This window comes from Glycine soja, chromosome 6 (genome assembly GCF_004193775.1).
Source record: "Glycine soja cultivar W05 chromosome 6, ASM419377v2, whole genome shotgun sequence".
Lineage (NCBI taxonomy): Eukaryota > Viridiplantae > Streptophyta > Magnoliopsida > Fabales > Fabaceae > Glycine > Glycine soja.
The window spans coordinates 2233156-2252987 of NC_041007.1; the positions used below are offsets into that span (position 1 = coordinate 2233156).

The 19832-nt window shown below is 27.0% G+C and overlaps 1 long non-coding RNA gene across 1 annotated transcript; it reads right to left on the reverse strand.

The window, feature by feature from the left end:
• Positions 1-4831: 4831 nt before the first annotated feature.
• On the reverse strand, positions 4832-7557 carry LOC114414153. Its single transcript, XR_003667135.1, has 5 exons — positions 7076-7557; positions 6820-6975; positions 5952-6273; positions 5631-5693; positions 4832-5526 (listed from the first exon to the last, which is right to left on the reverse strand). It is a non-coding gene; the product is annotated as an uncharacterized LOC114414153 (long non-coding RNA).
• Between the last annotated feature and the right edge of the window lie 12275 nt (positions 7558-19832).

Sequence of the window (19832 nt, forward strand, 5' to 3'; positions counted from 1 at the left end):
TTTTTAAAAGAAAAAAAAAATAAGGAGGTAACTAAAAAAAACTGACATATACAAGACAACAAACAAATTGAAGATTGTTAGTTGCATTATTTCCCTGAGTCTTACTTTTTTGTCATATTCATATATAAGGTAAGGTAAACCAAGAGCATTATTAGAGTAAATAAATCAATTATCTGATTGACATGAATATGACATATTTGTCGAGTGATTCTATGTTCACACATACATTACGTGTTAATTTTTTATTTTTTTTGTCATAATTGAAGTGCTTTTTACATAAATTCAAAACTAAAAGCCTTATGTGATGGCAAGGCTTCTTTGATAACAACAGACAAATTGCTCCCTTTATTATTACTAGTACGTGATTTGTTTAAAGAAACATGTCACTCAAGGACCTTCGGCAGTGAGAAAAGTTCCAAGCATTAGCAATATTTCTTTTTGTGTTAAAGAGTATTAGTGGAGCAAATGAGTCCAAAATTATCAAGCACATAAGCAGTTCCAAGCATTAACAATATTGGTTTATGTGTTAAGAGTTTTAGTGGATCAAATAAGTCCAAAATTATTAACACAGAAGTGCAAAAGGGTTTGCCAACTGCAGCTAACGACATGTACATTGTCATTAATTATTTAGGTCAATTTTTGGTGAAAATAATAATTAAATATGGTGAGTTAAGCACGATTTGAAAGTGTGTCGTTAATTCACCAAAAAAGAGAATAAGTTTGTCGTTCATTTCTTTATAAAGACAAACACTAGTCTGATCAATAAATTCATTTGTTTTTCAATTTAGGAAGAGTTGCCCACTAAGTTTTGGAATTCATGAGTAATTCTCATGTAGTCACATGGATAATTGTACATGAAGTTTGCAAGTTGATGAAACATTCAAGAACAAGGAAACAGATAAAGCTCCTATGGTAGGCCTAAGAGACAGTGATTATGGTAGGCGTTGAATTCCATATATAGCACGTAAATGACATTACATATGAATTTGTTGCGTATAAAATAAAAGTTATAATTTATAAAATACATATGTCTAATTCCGTCTTATATAGTCCTTTAATCATTTAAGTTTAAGAGTACATCCTAACAATATCAATTTGTAACTAAAAGATTCAATCAACTTTGGTTTTGTTATGATCCACACGGGGAAGCCATAATTCGAGCTAGATTGTATTCTTTCTCATGGTTATACTCGATCAGTAAAGAAAAAAAAACTATATATACTAATTAATAGTTTCATATTGAATATAATTAATTTTTATTGATCTGTATAGATTTCTTATCATTGAAATTAAATTATTAGAATTAATATTAACAACTACGGAGTAACAGCATAATACATTGTGTTAATATATAATTTTGTTGATATAATACACTGTCATCAAATATTAATATAATGTATTATTTTATTAATATGAAATTATATTGTTTATATCAATATTTTAATTTCTTACAAACATGAAACTTAATATTTTTATCGATTACTAAAAAATGATCATATTTATTTTTGATAGTGAATACAAATGAAAAAAGCCGTGAAACCAGATGCACTCTTCTATGGAGACCCTACTTTTAATCGGCTACAGACAAATAATTAGTGCCAAATAGCTCTTCCATGATGGTGATTTTGTAATACCATGTGCAGAAAACTGTGTATGGGTAACACCAACAGGCATTAATTATTGGACATATATTAATTACGACATTGGTTTCCTTTTACACTTGCATGGACATGAAATGTACCTCCTTGCAAAGGAAACCATGACGTTTTGTTTGTCGTTCATGGAATGGAACTATTTCTAGCATCTCTCCCATGTGAACACTTATTTAAGGATTGTGATATCCACCCACCAGCATTTTGAGCGAAACAAATATTTTTTAAATATATTTTACCGAACAAACGTGTAGAGAAAAATGTATTATCAAGTTGAGGTAATTTTTGTCAAAGTTGCTATACTAATATACTTCTTCACTCACTACTACAAAAGAGGTTTTTTAAGTCGGTTATTTGGGTCATTTAACGACGGTTTTGAATCGTCGTAGAACGCAGTGTCGTAAAATGATATGCCACTTTCTACGACGGTTTTTGAACCGTCTTTGTATAATCGGGTTTCTAAGACGATTATTTGAATACCCGTCTTAAAATGTACCGTTTATTAAAGGCGGTTTTTAGTTGAACCCGTCTTAGTATAATCAACTTTCTACGACGGTTATATGAAAAACTGTCTTAAAAAGTTGATTATACTAAGACGGATATCCAGATAACCGTCTTAGTATAGGCTATATAATTAAGACTTTCTAAGACGGTTATTCGGAAAACCGTCTTAGAAAGTCTTGATATGATTATATTAAGACGGTTATCCAGATAACCGTCGTAGAAAGTAGACTATACTAAGACAGTTTTTCCCATAACCGTCTTAGTATGTCTAGTTTAAAAATTTTATTTTTTTTGCTTGTGTTTTGTTTTTTGTTAGAATTTCTTTAACTTAAATAAACATTGATTTAAAGCATAAGTATACTACTCATCATTTTTAAATACAAAAATTTACATAGTCTACATTTTTGCAACAATTTTACATGATCATAAATAGAAGTTTCAACTAATTGCCATTAGAATATCTAATAATGGTTCTTAGAATATTTACAACTGATTTGAAGCTAACATACAAGTTTGTGACCTAAAGGACATCCTTGACATCCACTGGTTCAAGAACTGATTTGGGCGTAGCCCCTAATCAAACCAATTAACAAAGAAAGATTAATTGAATTAACTTATTCCATATAAGACTAATCATGTCATGCTCAACTATGGACTTTAATTTTGATTCCCCCTTACAGAGAGACACCAACATATGTAACATAAAAAAAAATTATTATTATTTTTTAGACAATTTAAAAAAAATTATTATTTATTGCTTTTAATCGTTGTGACAATTCTTAAGGGGTCTAGTACTTCAATCAATCAATTGTATAGTATAAGTGAATTATTATAAATTTTTTGATATTCAACTTTGATTTTTTTTTAAAACTTTGATTCTTTTATGGATATAAAAAAATCATTGTGATAACTAAACGGTACATTATAGTATCCGATTTTCAGAACATGTAACTAAGCAAGATTTTTGGCACCTCTGATTTTTATCTTCTTATATATAATAAGGATTTAACTCCTTTAAATGGGAAATACATATAAAGTAAAAAAAAAAGGGTTTATTCACCATTGATTTAATGTGGGTTACATTAATTACCAAAAAAAAATGTGGGTTACATTTAAAAAATGCTTTCTTTAAATTAGTGGTAAATAATTTACTGTTTGGGATATGTGTCCTTCACAGTTACGTAGTGCTTTGTAAGCAAATGCCAAGGCATGAGCATTAGTTTCGGTTTGTGCTGTGTTCTTTTTACTTTCTTCATGGTGAAAAAAAATAGTGGTAAATACTTTACCCATCTCCCCACTTTAAAAGAATTAAATTTAAATAACTAAATCACGTAACAATAAAGTTATTTTGAATTAATTTATAAAATATTGTAACTAAATTATAAGAAAATAAATCATCTAAGTATATAAAATATATTTTGAATTTTTAATTAATAATTTAATTTTTAATATAAAGTTATTTTTAACCAAAATAGCTAAGTGGTTAAAAAATTAAGAAAGATAACAATAAAGTAGCAATAACAGGCTCTTCAAAACCCTCAGGATAGTTAGATTTCATTATATGAAGATATTAATGTAATAACAAGCTAGCAATTCAGTGATATTTCTCCTATTTTTTCAAGCATATCAATTTATATGTTCTTATAAAATCTAAACATACTCTAAGAATCATAGATTCAGAATCATGTGACATTAACACGCAACTTCAAGTGTCAAAAATGAAAAAGTTAAAAAAATGAAGAGCATTAAGTTAAAAAAATAATTCCAATAGTGTTGGGAGGTACCTGAATAACTTCATCTAGTAGAATAACTTCATCTAGTAGATTAACATCCAGTACACTTGGAATGAGACCATTACCAATTCCTTAGATTTGGTGATCACCTGAATATGTACAAAATAGTCATGACTATTTTACTAAATAAAGTATTCTAGAATTCCAGAAAAATTGAAATAAAATATTCTAAAATACTAAAAAGCTTTCCTTTATTACGTAATCCACCAAATAAAATATTTGAAAATATTAAAATCTTACACGTCAACATATTTAAAAAATTTACTTATAAATATGGTCAATAAATAAGTATAAAAAAACAGTTATTAAAATCATCAACCTTACAAATTTTCATATTTCAAAAAAAATAATCTTTGATCAAACAACATTAAAAAAAAATTTATTTTTTTTACTATGATTCATACTATACAAATTCTTACCCCGACACCATTTTGACAATTAAATTCAAAAAATAAGTCAAAGATAATTATTTAATTGATATCATTAAATATATCTTAATTGCTATTTTTTTCTCCAAAACTATTCCAATCAAAAAATCTAACCAACATGGTGAATATATGTGTGCAAATGGTGAAGTAATTATTGCAGGGTGATCATCCCATTTCTAAAGATAGGCCAGGCCAAGGTTACCAAATCAAAATTCAAATGATAATGAAAAATAACTTTAAAAACATGAATTGTGAAGCTAATTTTTTAATCAAGAATCATATAATTTGTATTGAATAGTAATATTCAATGATAATGAAAATTTTAAATATATCACATAGAGGATATGTAGTGTTCAATGCAAACACGTATGAATAGTACTCTGCCATGGTACAGTGGTCTAGTATCTATGGCTTAGGCTTAGACATGAAGTTGGCTTAGGCTAAGAACGCAGTGTCATAATCATCCTTGACAAGTTCATAATCACCATCACCCAAATGGATAAAAACTTTCATCACAGGAGGGATAAAAGCAATTTTAGAAATTAAAAAGAATGAAGAACACAGTAAACAAACTTACCTTTGATCGGCATGGCATACTGAAAACAATACCTTCAGCTATTCCATAAGGATTTCCGTTCCTATATACCTGGTATTGCAATTGGCAACTTTGTGATTGAATAGTAACTCAACAAATAAGAAAATAAAAAGACATCAAATGTATAAATGAAAGCTGGACATGCTTAAATTTGCAAGAAAAACAAAAAAGCCAAGACAAAATATAATTAAAGAACTAAAAATAAATAAAAAAAATTCACGAACTAAAAACAATTTTTAAAAAAGTTTAAGGAATAAATCCAAAGAAATATTATATGGTTCCTGGTCATATAATCTAGAGTTACAAGGTCTTAGTTAATATTTGTCTAAGACATATTATATTTTAATCTATGTATCATAAAAATTAATAAGAGAGAAGTTTCACATTGTGCTTCTTTTTATCTGCCATATTAGTTGCATGCAACTTGCAAATAAGAGAAAAATTACAAGTCTGCAAACCTACTCATACTCCTCTGGCATGTTTTTCTTGATTTCTGCATATGCCATACCATCACACACCCCTGCGTTTATCTCATCAAGTGCACGCCATTGTATCTAACATATAGATAGTAAGTCAAAATGTGTACATTTGTCAACCTATTTCTCGTGAAATAAATAACATGACTGTACACAACCATAAACTTAAGTATGACACTAACCTTGGGAAATCCAATAATTGGAGTGGCTGTCAGAATTGTTCGTTGCAGTGTACTAGTCCATATCTAGACAAGAAGTTACAAATATCACAAATCATCATTCCCTTTAATACTTGCTTATACATGCTGTTTAGCAAATTCACTATAAATGATATATAATCATTGGCACTGGATCACAGTTCAACATAAATGTTATATGCAGATTTAGAAGACAATGCCTAAGCCATAAGTGTAAAAGGATAGTTTTCAAGCGTTAACTTTGTTTGAGCATTGAATTTCAAGGGAAAAGGCAGAGTTTGAATCTATACAATAGATAATGCTTACAGAAGCAGCCCATTCTGATTTGAGACGCTTTCCAACAAACTTGGCAAGCTTCTTTGAATAAAGTTCTCCAGCCTCACTGTTATAACAAATTGCATAGTGTTCTAGGTATTCAGCCAAATATTGAAAATGATTCTAATGCCACATATCACATTAGAAAAGAGAGTAATGAAGCAAGAATTCAAGGATAGAGAAGTTAGAACTATTACACCATTTCAACCTTGCAACAAAGTCCTTGAATTTATTATCTAACTACCTTTGTCTTCCCTCAGAAACCAATTGTACCAGATACAAACTCTTCTCATCGTGCACTACATCCTACAACCTGCATTCCACACATACACCAATGATAGTGAGGAAATGACTAAGAGACAAATAACATTAGGACAACAATGTATGAACTAAATGAAGCAACATAATTAAAGGAACTAAAGTCAACAAGTTTTCTTGGCCATTCAATCCTAATTGGCATACATAACACCCCACAAGCATGTTTTTAGTAGACCTTATAAAACAGTGTAAACAGAATTATGTCCCTTGGGAGTATTATGCTGGCACACTGGAAAACATAGGGACATTAAGTATGGTATTTTTTTCTTTACATAAACAGCCAGACTCAAAAATGATAATGTTCAAAAATTATTGATGCATCCAAATGTCACATACACGAACAATTCACAGCTGCAGGGTTTGTCAGACAATATAATAGAACCAAAAAACAACACAAAATGAACACCATGTCGAGACACCGAGGCTCACACCGAACATTAAATCTTCCAAATTTTCTAATTTCTATAACTATGTCCATATAATATTCTTTCTCAGCACATGAATTGCACAGACCAACACATTCTTCAGATATACTATATACCTAACAATGTTCCTGTGCTGCATTTCTTTCAAGAGAGAAATCTCGTGAATGGCGGTGCTGGGAACCCCCTCATCCTCCTGCTCGAGGCGAATCTTCTTCAACGCGATGGTCTCGTTGGTGACGCGGTCGCGACCCTATCTTCTCAACCTTTTCGTACTGCAAAAATTCACAAAACGCACACATACGCTGAGTAGAGGGAAAGAATCGAAACTCAAAAGTGAAACTGAAGCTTCAAAATGCAATGTGTTTTACTAACCTGTTCCATCAAAGAAGCTCTTTGAGTTCCAACAATCATCGGAGAGAAAAGAGGAAAAGTAGATGACTGAAGAGGAAGATGACAATCTGGGAAGTTAGGAGTTACAGTGAGCCTCGCAGATTTTGAAGATCCCGTTCTTGAACTTGCTACTAACTCTGTGAAATCATTTCGGATACCGGCAATTACATCTTCTTCTTCTTCGTCGTTGGTGAGCACGGAGAAATCCTCTTTGACGCCGCACGCGGTGGGACTGGGGGTGGATGCGGAATCGGGTTTCTTCAGAGGTGATTTTAGGTCACAGTCATTGTCGTCGTATAACTGTTGATGCAGCACAGTAGAAAGAACTCAGCTTCGAGGTTGTGACCTTGCTTAGGGTTCAGAACGCGTATAACTTTTTTTTTTCTAAACTAACAACGACGTTTTCTAATGACACTCGTCTTAGAATAAAGTCTTCGAATTACAAAAATGCCATCGTGGTCTACCTACAAAGACGGGTGGCATAGACCGTTATAATTATATTGGCGTTAATTACAAAAATGCCACCGACGTACATTCTAAGACGGTTCCAGAGAACCGCCTTAGAATGTGCGTCGTAAAAACAGATTTTTTTAGTAGTGACTTGACTGTCACGAGTTGCATTATGGTAAAAGCCTCTCAGATTATCAAATTATTAACCCATAATAATATGAATTTATAAATTATATATTAATTTAAAATATTTGTATAAGTTAGTTGTAAAATAACTAAATCCATTTATTTATGTTTTAAAATAATTACATGTTATTTTTATGATTTTAAATTCAAATTTTTAGATTTGCTATACACATTTTTATAATATTTATTATTTGTGTATTTGTATAAATTTAAATTAATTTTATTAAACTTATTATTTGAATTTAAAAAATAATATACAATTTAAATGAATATTTAAGATAATTTTAATTTTTAAAAACTTGAGATAGCAACAGAAGTAATTATTGGTTGGTTGAATTGTTATGCTCTTCGTGTTGGTTCTACGAATATTTTTTAAGAATATATTTAATGATAAAAAATACTTGACTTAGAATACCTTATGTTTAATGAAAAGTGCATGTATATCTTTTATATATAAAATATATATTTATTTTAAATTTTTTACATTGGAGCACTAAATTTATTCAATACTTTAAATTTAATTGAACAACATTTTTAAAATTTTAGGTTTTATAATTTTTTTTTATAATTTCAAATGTTTACTCGTTTAGGTTGTTAATTTAAAACAAGAGTGGATAAAATTTATCATTTTGTGAATGAATTTATGAAATAATTTTTCATTACTATATTATTAATATTATTGGACAAATAATTGCTTGATGTGCCATGTTTCGTATTATTCTAGTATAAGGCTTTCACTTAAGACCTTGCAAGTTGCAAGGCGCCAAGTAAGATGAAGAATTTCACGAGAATGGCACATTTGATAGCTAAGTGAAGGAGTGAGGTCATTCCACCTGCCAATTTGCAAAGAGTGAAGTGGAAATGATGGGGCTTTTATTTATGTCAACACTCAACACTTACTCCAATTAAATAATTATTTTTTCAATATCGTATTGATAATTCTTTTTAAAAAATGTTTTGTCAAAATACCTCCTTCTCTTCCTTTGTTTAATTTCTACTTTGATTCCATACACAATATTAAATAAACCACGAGATATTAATTAGTTAGTTCTAATAATTATTATATTAAATATTTAATTAAATAAATATAAAAACGAGACCAAACAAATTGAGTCAGCTTGCAGAATGAGAAGAAAGCTGCCTAATTATCATCCGCGCTTTCTCATTGGCAAAATCATTTGTAAGAAATAAAATAAACCAAAGTACTTGTACTTGTTAAGATACTACTTAAATATTAAAAAAAATATGTTCTTAGATAATAAATTAGTATTTTTATGTTTATTTCTTTATTTGGTATCTTTTTAAACTTAATTTTATTATTATATTGTTATTCTAAAGTATATATATATATATATATATATATATATATATATATATATATATATATATATATATATATATATATATATATCAATTTTATTAATGATTAAATTTCATTAGAAAATCAGTTGATTGATTGTGTTTAATGGGATATTTAATGTTGATATATCTTTTTTTATTCTTTCAATCTTTTTTTTTTTATCTTCGAGTGAATACAAGACATTATTTAAAAAATTTGATTCTAATTCTATTTGCACTAACAATAATTTAATTCTTTAAATTTAATTTAAAGTATTAATTAACATGTGATCTCATTAATTATATAATTTTTCTTCTTGCCTAATCAGAAAGAAATATGATCGTCATTCATTTATATGATCCATCCCTTCCAACTTTATTTGTAAAATTAATTACTTATATATATATATATATATATATATATATATATATATATATATATATATATATATATAGTATAACACTTCCATCCCCTTTGATAAAATTGTGCCGACGAATCTAAAAGCTACTTTGGGTAAAAAAATGCTTTTTACTATTAATAAATAAACAATAAAAAATAGTTATATGATGATTTCTTATATGCATATTGATCTTGCACACAGATGAATCTTTATATAGAAATGTTAAAGTAAGAAAAAAAAAAGTAACGCTAATTTTTACTCCCGAGGAAAAGGTAACAACACCCAACATAACAACTCATACGCTTGCATAAATTATATATCTATACCGGTACGTGGACATACGGATAATATGTGTGTAGGATCTATAATGAATTTTATAAATAAATGTCGACACAACACCCACACAAGGATTCTTCTTAGGCACTTGGAACTGAGCTGTAAAGTTATGAAAGCATAAAACAATGATTTCTAATTAAGCTTTCTCTTTATATTCTGGCTGCATTAAGAGATTTCTAGCTTTCTCAAAACTTTCCAAAGCCTATACGTGGCCAGATCTCTTGAGTCACGATTCACCGAGACTTTAGAAAAAGCATGGCTAAGTTAATAAACAAATAAAATTTAAATGTAAAAAGTGGAAGAACCTAACTCAGTAAGGAATAATAATTTGCATTGATAAGGGATGAAAAAAAAAGGTGATTCTTCTTTGTACTTTGGACGCACGTTAATAGGGTGTTGCATGGGCATGGCAATAAAAGCAAAGACATTCTAACGAATATCATGGAAAAGATAAATTGATTTAACTTACAAGTTACAACAAGCTAATAAAGGAAACAATTCTGATTTTTCCACATCCCATTTTATAATCTATTTCTCTATCTTTTCCTTTTCTTTTTATTTTACGTACTACTTGTCACCTTTTCTTTCTTCTCTCTTTCTATTTCTATTCCAAATATACCTATATAAGTGTTAAAAAACAGTAAAAAAATATGTGTTAAGAAATCCTAAAAGAAAAATAATATCGAATAAAAGACAAATAAGGCATTATAACGTGTATGCATGTAAAGACCGTACATGTGAAATCTTTCTTGCCACAACAATTATTAGACTAGGGTTTAGAGGAAAAGATTTGAGATTTTTTTATTTTTGGGAAAATGTGATTTTTAAATTTAATTCGTGGACTTTGGATGGGAGAGAGTTTAAAATAGTTTAACTAATTAGTTTAGTTCAGGAAATATATTGAGAAAAAAATGAAAATGATTTAAAGCTAGGAAGATTTTTTTTTTTTTGCAAAAGAACTTGTTTCACTATATATTAAAAATATTTTAAGTAAATATAAGAAAATTAGTATATTAGGATTATTTTCTTTAGTATAATCATCTAATCATCTCATTATTTTCCGTTAATTACATTTTACTTAATTAATTAATATGTGTTACTCTCAATCATCTTTTTCAATTCTCACGAGAAAAATGATAAATTTAAGTAATTTATAGCATTTATTTATTAAAAAAACTGACAATTTATAGCATTTATGATTAATTAAGGCTTCTTGGGTCAATAAAAAATTAATACAAGAGATAATAAGAAGATGGTCATATAAAAACAATTTTTTCAAAGGGATCTTATATATAGGACAATAGGGACAAAGGTAAAAAATAATCAGAATTGAAATGAATATTTTTCAATATAAATGGCATTTATATATAAAAAATATATTAACTTATGAGGAATAGAAAAATAACACCAGAAATCAAAACTGAAAAATAAAATTTTACTTTGATCAAAACTGATAAAAGAAAAATATTAAAGACACGCACAATTTATAAACAGGATGGTTCGCAATTTTGAGCTTCCACAGATCGCAATTTACATGGATGGTATACTATTTGATTACTTTACCTAGAATTTTAGAAAGAACGTCATACTCCAACAGTGCCAAGGAAATTAGAGCGTACGTTCATTTTCCAGAAATTTAATTAGCTGGCCTAGTTTAATTGTACCATTCTATTTGTAATTAACAAATTAACTATCTATCTAATATATATATAGCAATATGAAAGCTCCATGAAAGAAACAATTAATGGATATTTTATACATTTTCATATATTAACACAAATATGGAGTATTCAATTTTTCATATATAGTCAGAAAAATGAATTCCTGTCAATCTTCAAAATGAAATAAAATAAAATGATTTTTTAATACAAAAACAAAATAAAAATGGATAAGTTTAAAGATATTTAATCACGTCGAGTACATTTTTAGCATAAGCATAATTAATCTTGAATTGCAAGAGATTGAATTCGAATTGAACATCAAAATATGTGAATCTATAATAATATTTAAAAATAAACAGACGACACAAAACAAATAGTAATTTGTGAAAATAACAATATTTAGGCGTATTTTCTTTAGGGGAGGGAGTTTGAAGCGTAAGAATCGAATCTTATCTCTTAATTTTGTATGTTCCTTTCCATTTTTCCAATTAAAAATAAATAATTTAAGAAAAAATCTTCGAGAAAAAAAGAGATAAATAATTTTAATACGTTAAAAATAATATAGAAACAATTGTAAAAAGATGGTACGGTAAATATAAGAATTTAAGACATATTTATAAAATTTTATAAAACATTTTTTGTATAAAAAGAAATCAAGTTTAAATTGTTAGAAAATATTAAATTCATTCGTTTACTTTTTCCTTTCCACTTAATTTTAAGACAATTGTTATATCGTTTAGAGCATTTATATAGAATAGTCAAAATAATATAGTTCATTTGAATTTATAAAAATTGCTTATGGTTAATTACGTTGTTAGTTATAAGCTTTTTTTAGTTTATTATAATAATTTTCTTGATACGATTTATGAAATTCGATACATTAATAAGGCAATCAAATTAATAACATAAGATTTTATATTATATATGAGCTCAACGAAGAAGCATTAATTAAAGTATTTAGCTAAACCCAGACACAGTACATGTTGCGTTAAGAAAGGAAAACAATTATCGAGACATGAAACCTGCAAACTGGCCACTAGCATAACAAAATCTGATTGTTCCTTTCAAGGCTAAAAGGTCACAAGATCTTTAAGAAAGATTTCGGGATAGATTTTACCATTGTTTATTTCTGACCAAAGGTTAAGATCGATGAAAAAGGATCGGAACAAGCCCTTTGGTAAACATATACTGATATATATAGTAATAACTGCAGTGTAATATTAACTGAGCATTTGAGGAGATAGGATATCAGAAAAATCAACTCATACAAATTCGAAATATGGAACATACATATATATTCAATTATTGACCCACATCATCTCTGATAGGATTTGTTTCTTGTAGCTTTGTCATAAACTGTTTACGAAGGAAATCTTGGTGCATTGATCAGAGGACCAAATGCAGCAACATATTGTATTTGTATGGTATGAAAGATCGTTGGATATATTTCCTACGGACATGACAAGACTCGTGCAGTTTGAGCAGAGAAAGTGAAGGAAAATGCCAATTTAATGTATGCTATTTTCTGGACAAAGCCTGGTCCGAAGGAGTCTATTATATGTATACATATCTCGTCAATAATTAACCTCTCGCGGGATCTTGTCCCAGCACATACTTTTTAACTTTTAATAATTATAAAAAATTTATAGTCATGCTTAACAAAAAATTAAATGGGATGAGAATTACCAAAGCGTGCCACTAAGTTGAATGGAGAAATATTTTTTAATTAAATTTTTATTATTGAATAAGATTTATTGGAAATTTCAAAATTTTGTAAATCACACTTCTTATTTAAATTTTTTTCCTATGTCAAAGACAACGGGTATCTTCCAACTCACTCGATCAGAAATTAATCTCGCTCGTAATACGTGATTTTCGCTAAATCAATTTTTTTTAAAATACCGTGTGAATGGAATCTGGATTCTCTCATTAAAAATATCATTCTCATTCATATAAATACAGCGGAACCTTATTTCACTGTGACAATCCTTTGAATTCACACTTCTTATTAAATAAATCTCTTAGAATTTTATAATTGTAAACAAATTTTAAGTAATATTGAATATATATTTAAAAGAGTATGCTCAGTTGAATGAGGACTCACGATATTTATGATCAACTAAAGAGAATGCAAGCACCAAAAGTTATAATTAACTTTTAAACATGCTAACTCAATGAACTCCTCTTACATTCACACTTATTTATACAATATGAAGTTAAAAGGAAATAAAAATCAAAGTAATTTTAAGAAGTTACAAATGTATACCTTCCAATTTAAGAAGGCTGATTATTACTATCTAAATTAAATAAATATGTTCATTGGCAAATCCAAGACTTTGACTTTTAGTGGGATAATTTATTTTTTAGAAAATAAAATTAATAGTAAATATTATTTTATAGAAAAAAGATAAAGATATAAATATTAAAATCATAAGTTTTAAATGAAAAAAATGTATTTTTGGTTCATATACTTTCAATTAAAATTGATTTTGGTATTTGTATTGTGAAACCAATGAATTTAGTCCTCCAACATAAAAAATGTAAATTAAGGCCATCCTTCAACTTTGTGATGGAAAATGTCACTAATTGTTAAGTTTAAACATAAAAGAAACCAAATTTACAAATTTTTAAAAATTGAAGGATTGAATTTATCAATTTAAAAGTATTATGACCAAAATCAAATTTAAGTGAACGTGTAGAAACTAAAAATATATTTTTTATGGTATGTATGGAGAAAAGTCAAAATTTGGCTTTCAAATCAAAATACTTGAATGCAAAATAATACATGTAAGGAGGAAGAGAAACTAAGGTAAGTGAGTTCACATATATAGAAATAGAATTAGAATGAACAAATATAAAAACTCAAAATATTTACTTGTAATTTTACCAAAATTGGAAGGTGAATTTTCACGCCCTCAGCTATATATACGAAGGTTTGTCATTGTATGAATTAATTATCGTTAAATCACAAATTATATATATGGTATTCCTCTTTATAAGAATGGAACTGGGTATGCTGACTTAAAAGAAGAAGAAAAAACTATAATTGAAAAACTGCGAATTTTGAAGGTAAATATGCGCGCTGATAAATTGACACAGTACAAATGAAATAAAATTTGAATAATTGGAATTATCCTTTTGTAACTTGTTTGTCCATCCTATTATATTATCTTCTCTTGTTGAGCACTTCCTGTAAGTACTACACCTTTCACCACTTTAATATTTTATTTTGCCTTCTATATTCGGTCATTGAGTCGCTATTTGTTAATTTACTAATTTTCTAATTTATATCATCGCCATTTCTTACGATTGATCCAATGAAGAAAACGCAGTTGTTTCAGCAGAAAATATTGTGTTCCGTACAATTTGTTATTTCGCCTTATTCACATAGAGTTTTTCATTCTTTACCATTTTATTCAATCGCGTATTTACGTATTATTATTAGGCTTAATTACAATTTTCTCTCAAAATTTAACTTTGTTAAAAAAAAGTGAGAACAAAATTTCCAAGTAAGACTTTGGAGGAAAAATTGCAATTAAGCTTAATTATTAAGCGTTGCTTTTATTTTTCCTTTTTTATTTGATAATAATTATTATTAAAACTCAGATGAATGAATTGAAATTAATTATGATAATGATACAGTTGTAACTTTATGAATGTGAGGAGAATTTTTTTAATTTAGCAAAGTATGTTAATTAAAAGGTCTTTCATAAAATTAGGTCAATTCCGATCAATTTATATATAATTTTTTTTTTCTCTCGGCAAAAGGTGTATTTCATTAACTGGTACCAGAAGTACCCTTGAAAATTACAAAATACATGAAACTTATCTTGGTCCCAACAGCAACATTCATATTAGCAGTCCTAACAGAGCATAGTATACCTTCATATTCCGACCTTAGTCTATGCGAATTTATAATAACAAAATAAATTGTTGTAATGTTTTTGTATTTTTTTTAAGGTTGTTTGTTTTGTACTTATAATTATAAAAAATATCTTTTTAATTATCTAACTACATAGTTCCATTTAGTGAATAAAAATAATTGTTTATAATCCCAAAATAATTGGTTATAATAATTGTTTTGTATTTTAATCTTATTTTAAATTTTAGTTGCCTCGTCAGTGCACTGCTCGTTCAGTACAATATGCATGCGGTACGTGGTTGAGACAATTAATTATGATTCATAAACATCAAAGAGATTAAAATGTTGGATAAATGACACGCTAATTTCATGAAAAACACACATGCATAATATATTTTAATTTTAAATATTATTTTTAACTCTAAAGAGATTAAATATGTGATCTTAAAAAAATGAAATATGTATATTATGTAGACTTAATTATAAAATTGATTCCTTAATTATATTTATATTTTAAAGTTCAATTTAGTTTTTCAATTATTAAAATGTTCAATTTAGTATCTTAATTATTTTAAATAAAACAATTATATTCTTTTCATCAGATTTATTAATTATTTTATAGAAATTAATATTTTTAAATCGGTTGCTTGACAATTGATGTAAAAGGCTTAGAGGCTTGATGAAACTTGAAGAGTATGAAAGCAACCTTAAAAAATATAACGTGTTACATCGATTGTATGATTGTATTGTTAACCGTTACAGAAAGTATCAATTTTTATCAATTAATTAATATATTTAATGGAAAGAGTATAATTATTTTATGTTAAATAATTAACGGATCAAATTGAATATTTTAATAGTTAAGGAATTAAATTAAATCTTAAAATATAATTAAGAAGCGAATTGGATAATTAAGTCCTTTAAAACATATTATTAAGATTTGACGACTGGGGATACAAAAATGAGTACATGATGAATCCGGACATATAACAAACATCGCATACAAAATCTTTTATTCCGCTATTTATTTTTCATTATTCAACTCTTGGTTTTTTTTCTTCCATTTGAACATATATATGACATATCACACATGGTCATTAAACCAAATCTCATAAGCACATTCATCATGTGCATGGTGCAGGCAAAATTATAACCATGAATTATGAGCAGGAATCATTCGGAGGATATATGGACAAACTAATAATTCGTATGCATACCGGTAAGTATCTGGGAAATTATATGAATACTTTTCAATATATATAGAATTTGCTTATAAATTTTTCTATATAAATGTAGAAATATATTGCTTGAATCGAGGAATAAGAAAAAAATTATTTAAAATCATATGGAAATATACAGAATTAATTAAATTACATAAATAAAAATTAAATTGCTTAAATCGAGGAATAATAATATATTTTAAAATTAAAATTTTAGTTAAAAATTATAATTAGACGAGATTTAATTTGAAATATATATATATATATATATATATATATATATATATATATATATAATTAAAGCTGAAGTTTTGACAAAATAAATCTAACAAATTTTTTTTGATAAATAAATTATAATTTAAGGTTTATAAAAATAACACTAAGCCTAGAGTCTCAAGGATAAAGAAAGTATAATAGTAAATTATTTAACAGTAGTATTAGAGAATGAGAAAGAGTTGATCAATTAGTCCCTAAAAATACTAACGAAATTCTATTTATTTAAACAAAGTAATTGAAATAAATTATTGTACAATTTTATTTTTCTATAATAATCTTGATATAATATTTACTTATGGGTAAGTTTTGAAAATGGTTAAATTGTAATTTTGATCCTCCTTTAAATTGTGATTCACAATTTTGGTTTCTCTATTTTTTTTTCAATTTTAGTTTCTTATTTTTTTTAAAAAATATGCTATTTTGGTTTAATTTTCAATTTTGTATGTATTTTTTTAGCCCAATTGAATCTCAAACTTAACAAATGCAAATGTAAAAAATAAGAAAATAAATAAACATATAAAAATTAAAATTTGAACCAAAGTTACAAAAAACTTAAAATAGAATGCAAATCGGAAATTAAAGGAGAACTAGAATTATAGTTTAGCTAAAAAAATTATGTCTATGATTTCACTTTTTATTGGAATTTTTTCATGAGTAACACTTTTATCTTTCAAAAATAGTACTGAAAATAAATTTTTGATATTATATTCTATATTTAACATAGAATATCTTGACCATTCTACCAATGTACATGTAGAGGCACAAAAGGATATATATATATATATATAACATGATATAATATAATATTTTTATTTCCCTTTTTATTTAATACTGTTATTATTTTGTTGGAATGAAATGAAGTTGGAGATTGAACTCCGTTGTCATTTTGTATATCACTCAATTTATTTTAAATAAGTAAATTTTAAATTTTTATATTTTTAATATAATCAGTTTTCATTAAATAAAGCTGAACTTCATGTTGAAAATGTTTTCACAAACCTCCTATTACTTTTTTTTTTTTTAGGAAATAAGAAAAAGAATGGAAAGAAAAAAGAGGAAGAGACTGATTGTTAATTATTAAATTAAATATGCTAACGGTTTTAATATCTATATCCGCTTTTGTTTTAGTTTTAGAAAATTAATTTTACATTTTAAATTAAAAATACACACTCTAATGTATGTTAATTTATAGCTGAGATTATTTTTCACAGGCTGTTCTTCATTTTACCCGAGTGTCGAATTGGCATAAAACAAAACTAGGATAAATATGTTTGATTAACATGCACCAACACGCACACTAGGCGTTTACACGCTTTAATGTAAAATGTATAAATATAGATTAATCTTCCAAAAACCCACTTGCTCCTTTGTGATTATTTAAAGGAAGAACTTTAATTAATTAGAATAATATAATAGTCCGTTAATTAATATTAAATAAACTCTATAACTACGTACCCCCCATGCAATCTAAGCCTTATATAATATAATTTTCCTATTTTGGGACCCTTGAGAGTTGGGGATAGCTAGGCTTCATTTGAAATGGGAACATAATTCAGTGATTATGACCTTATGATTTTCTATACAGCTAGCATGGCAGACATATACATCTGCTTATGCTGAGTAATGTATTGATGACTGCTACAAGTGCATAATATAATTAAATTAAAACAATAAAGAAAAGGAAAAGAAAGAGCCTAAAAACGAAGAGAGGGAGAGAGAATGTGCATTTGCACTTGAGTTTGACAAGAATGATCCCAGTCCCAGTGTCTGCAACCACGTGAACCATCCTTCTACCCATGTCCCCACACAGATCCTCCGTATCCATACGTGGACCCTCTAAACTCTCTTCTCATAAGGACACCCCGTAGATTACCGGAAATCAATTTTTGTATACATATCAATTTGGTATATAGTTATCAAATTCACGTTTAGAGCAATAGTCCGTTTATTAATTAATAACTTGTTTATTTTTAGATATTATTATTTAATTTTTTTATTATTGGAGGTCATTTACGTGTTATGTTTAATTGCTTAAAATTTAACTTTACTTATTTATATAAGTAATGATGATTTATGAATAAAATAATATTTTCTCATCATTTTATGAATTATTTAAGTTAGGTAATTTAAAATTACTTAAAATTATATCATTGATGATGTAAAAAAGTATGTGTTATTTAATTATGATGTAAAATTATACGAACCAATTAACTTGAGGTAAAGAATTTAAAATTGATTGTTTAAATTATACGTATTGGAGATGTTTTTAGTGTGGTAGAATGAAATTAGAAAAATTCATATGTTAAATATCTTATGTGTTAAATTTGATTTGTGAAAATAAAACTTGAGTCATTAGTTTTTAATTTTATTCAACAATTCTGATTTATTAGCTGTGCATATGCGTGTAAAAACAAATTATTAGTACTTGAATCTTAGATAATCAAGAGCTTTGTTTTTCTACTTAAAACTTTTTTGTATCTATATATCCCCTAGACCTTTCCACATAAAGTTGAACATGGGAACCATATTAAATGAAAAGTTTCATTACTCTTCAGCTTCTTAATCTTTATCAAATTTTTAAATAGGTTTTTGGATTTGTTTTATTTCAATTGGGTATCTAAACTTGAATAGTTTTTTTAATTAGGTCTCTAAACTTGTATTTGTTTTTTTATTAGACCATTTCAATAGGAGCTAGTTAAAAAAAAACATACAAGTTAAAAAACCTAAATGAAAAAAAAAACTAAAGACTTAATTAAAAATTATTAAATAGTCTAGAGACTTATAGATTAATTGAACCTAAATGAAACATGCTGTCAAATATGTTCTTTCAATATTTATCGATCTCGTTGTATAATTAATAAAAGAATAATTAATTAATGAGATCTTGAAATTTGCAAATAAGTAGAAATATTTTTTTTTCAAAAATCGAATAATTAAGAAAGGCAGAGGGAGTAACATAGTTTTTGACATTTAAAAAAATAATGATCATATATATAGTGTAATTAATGC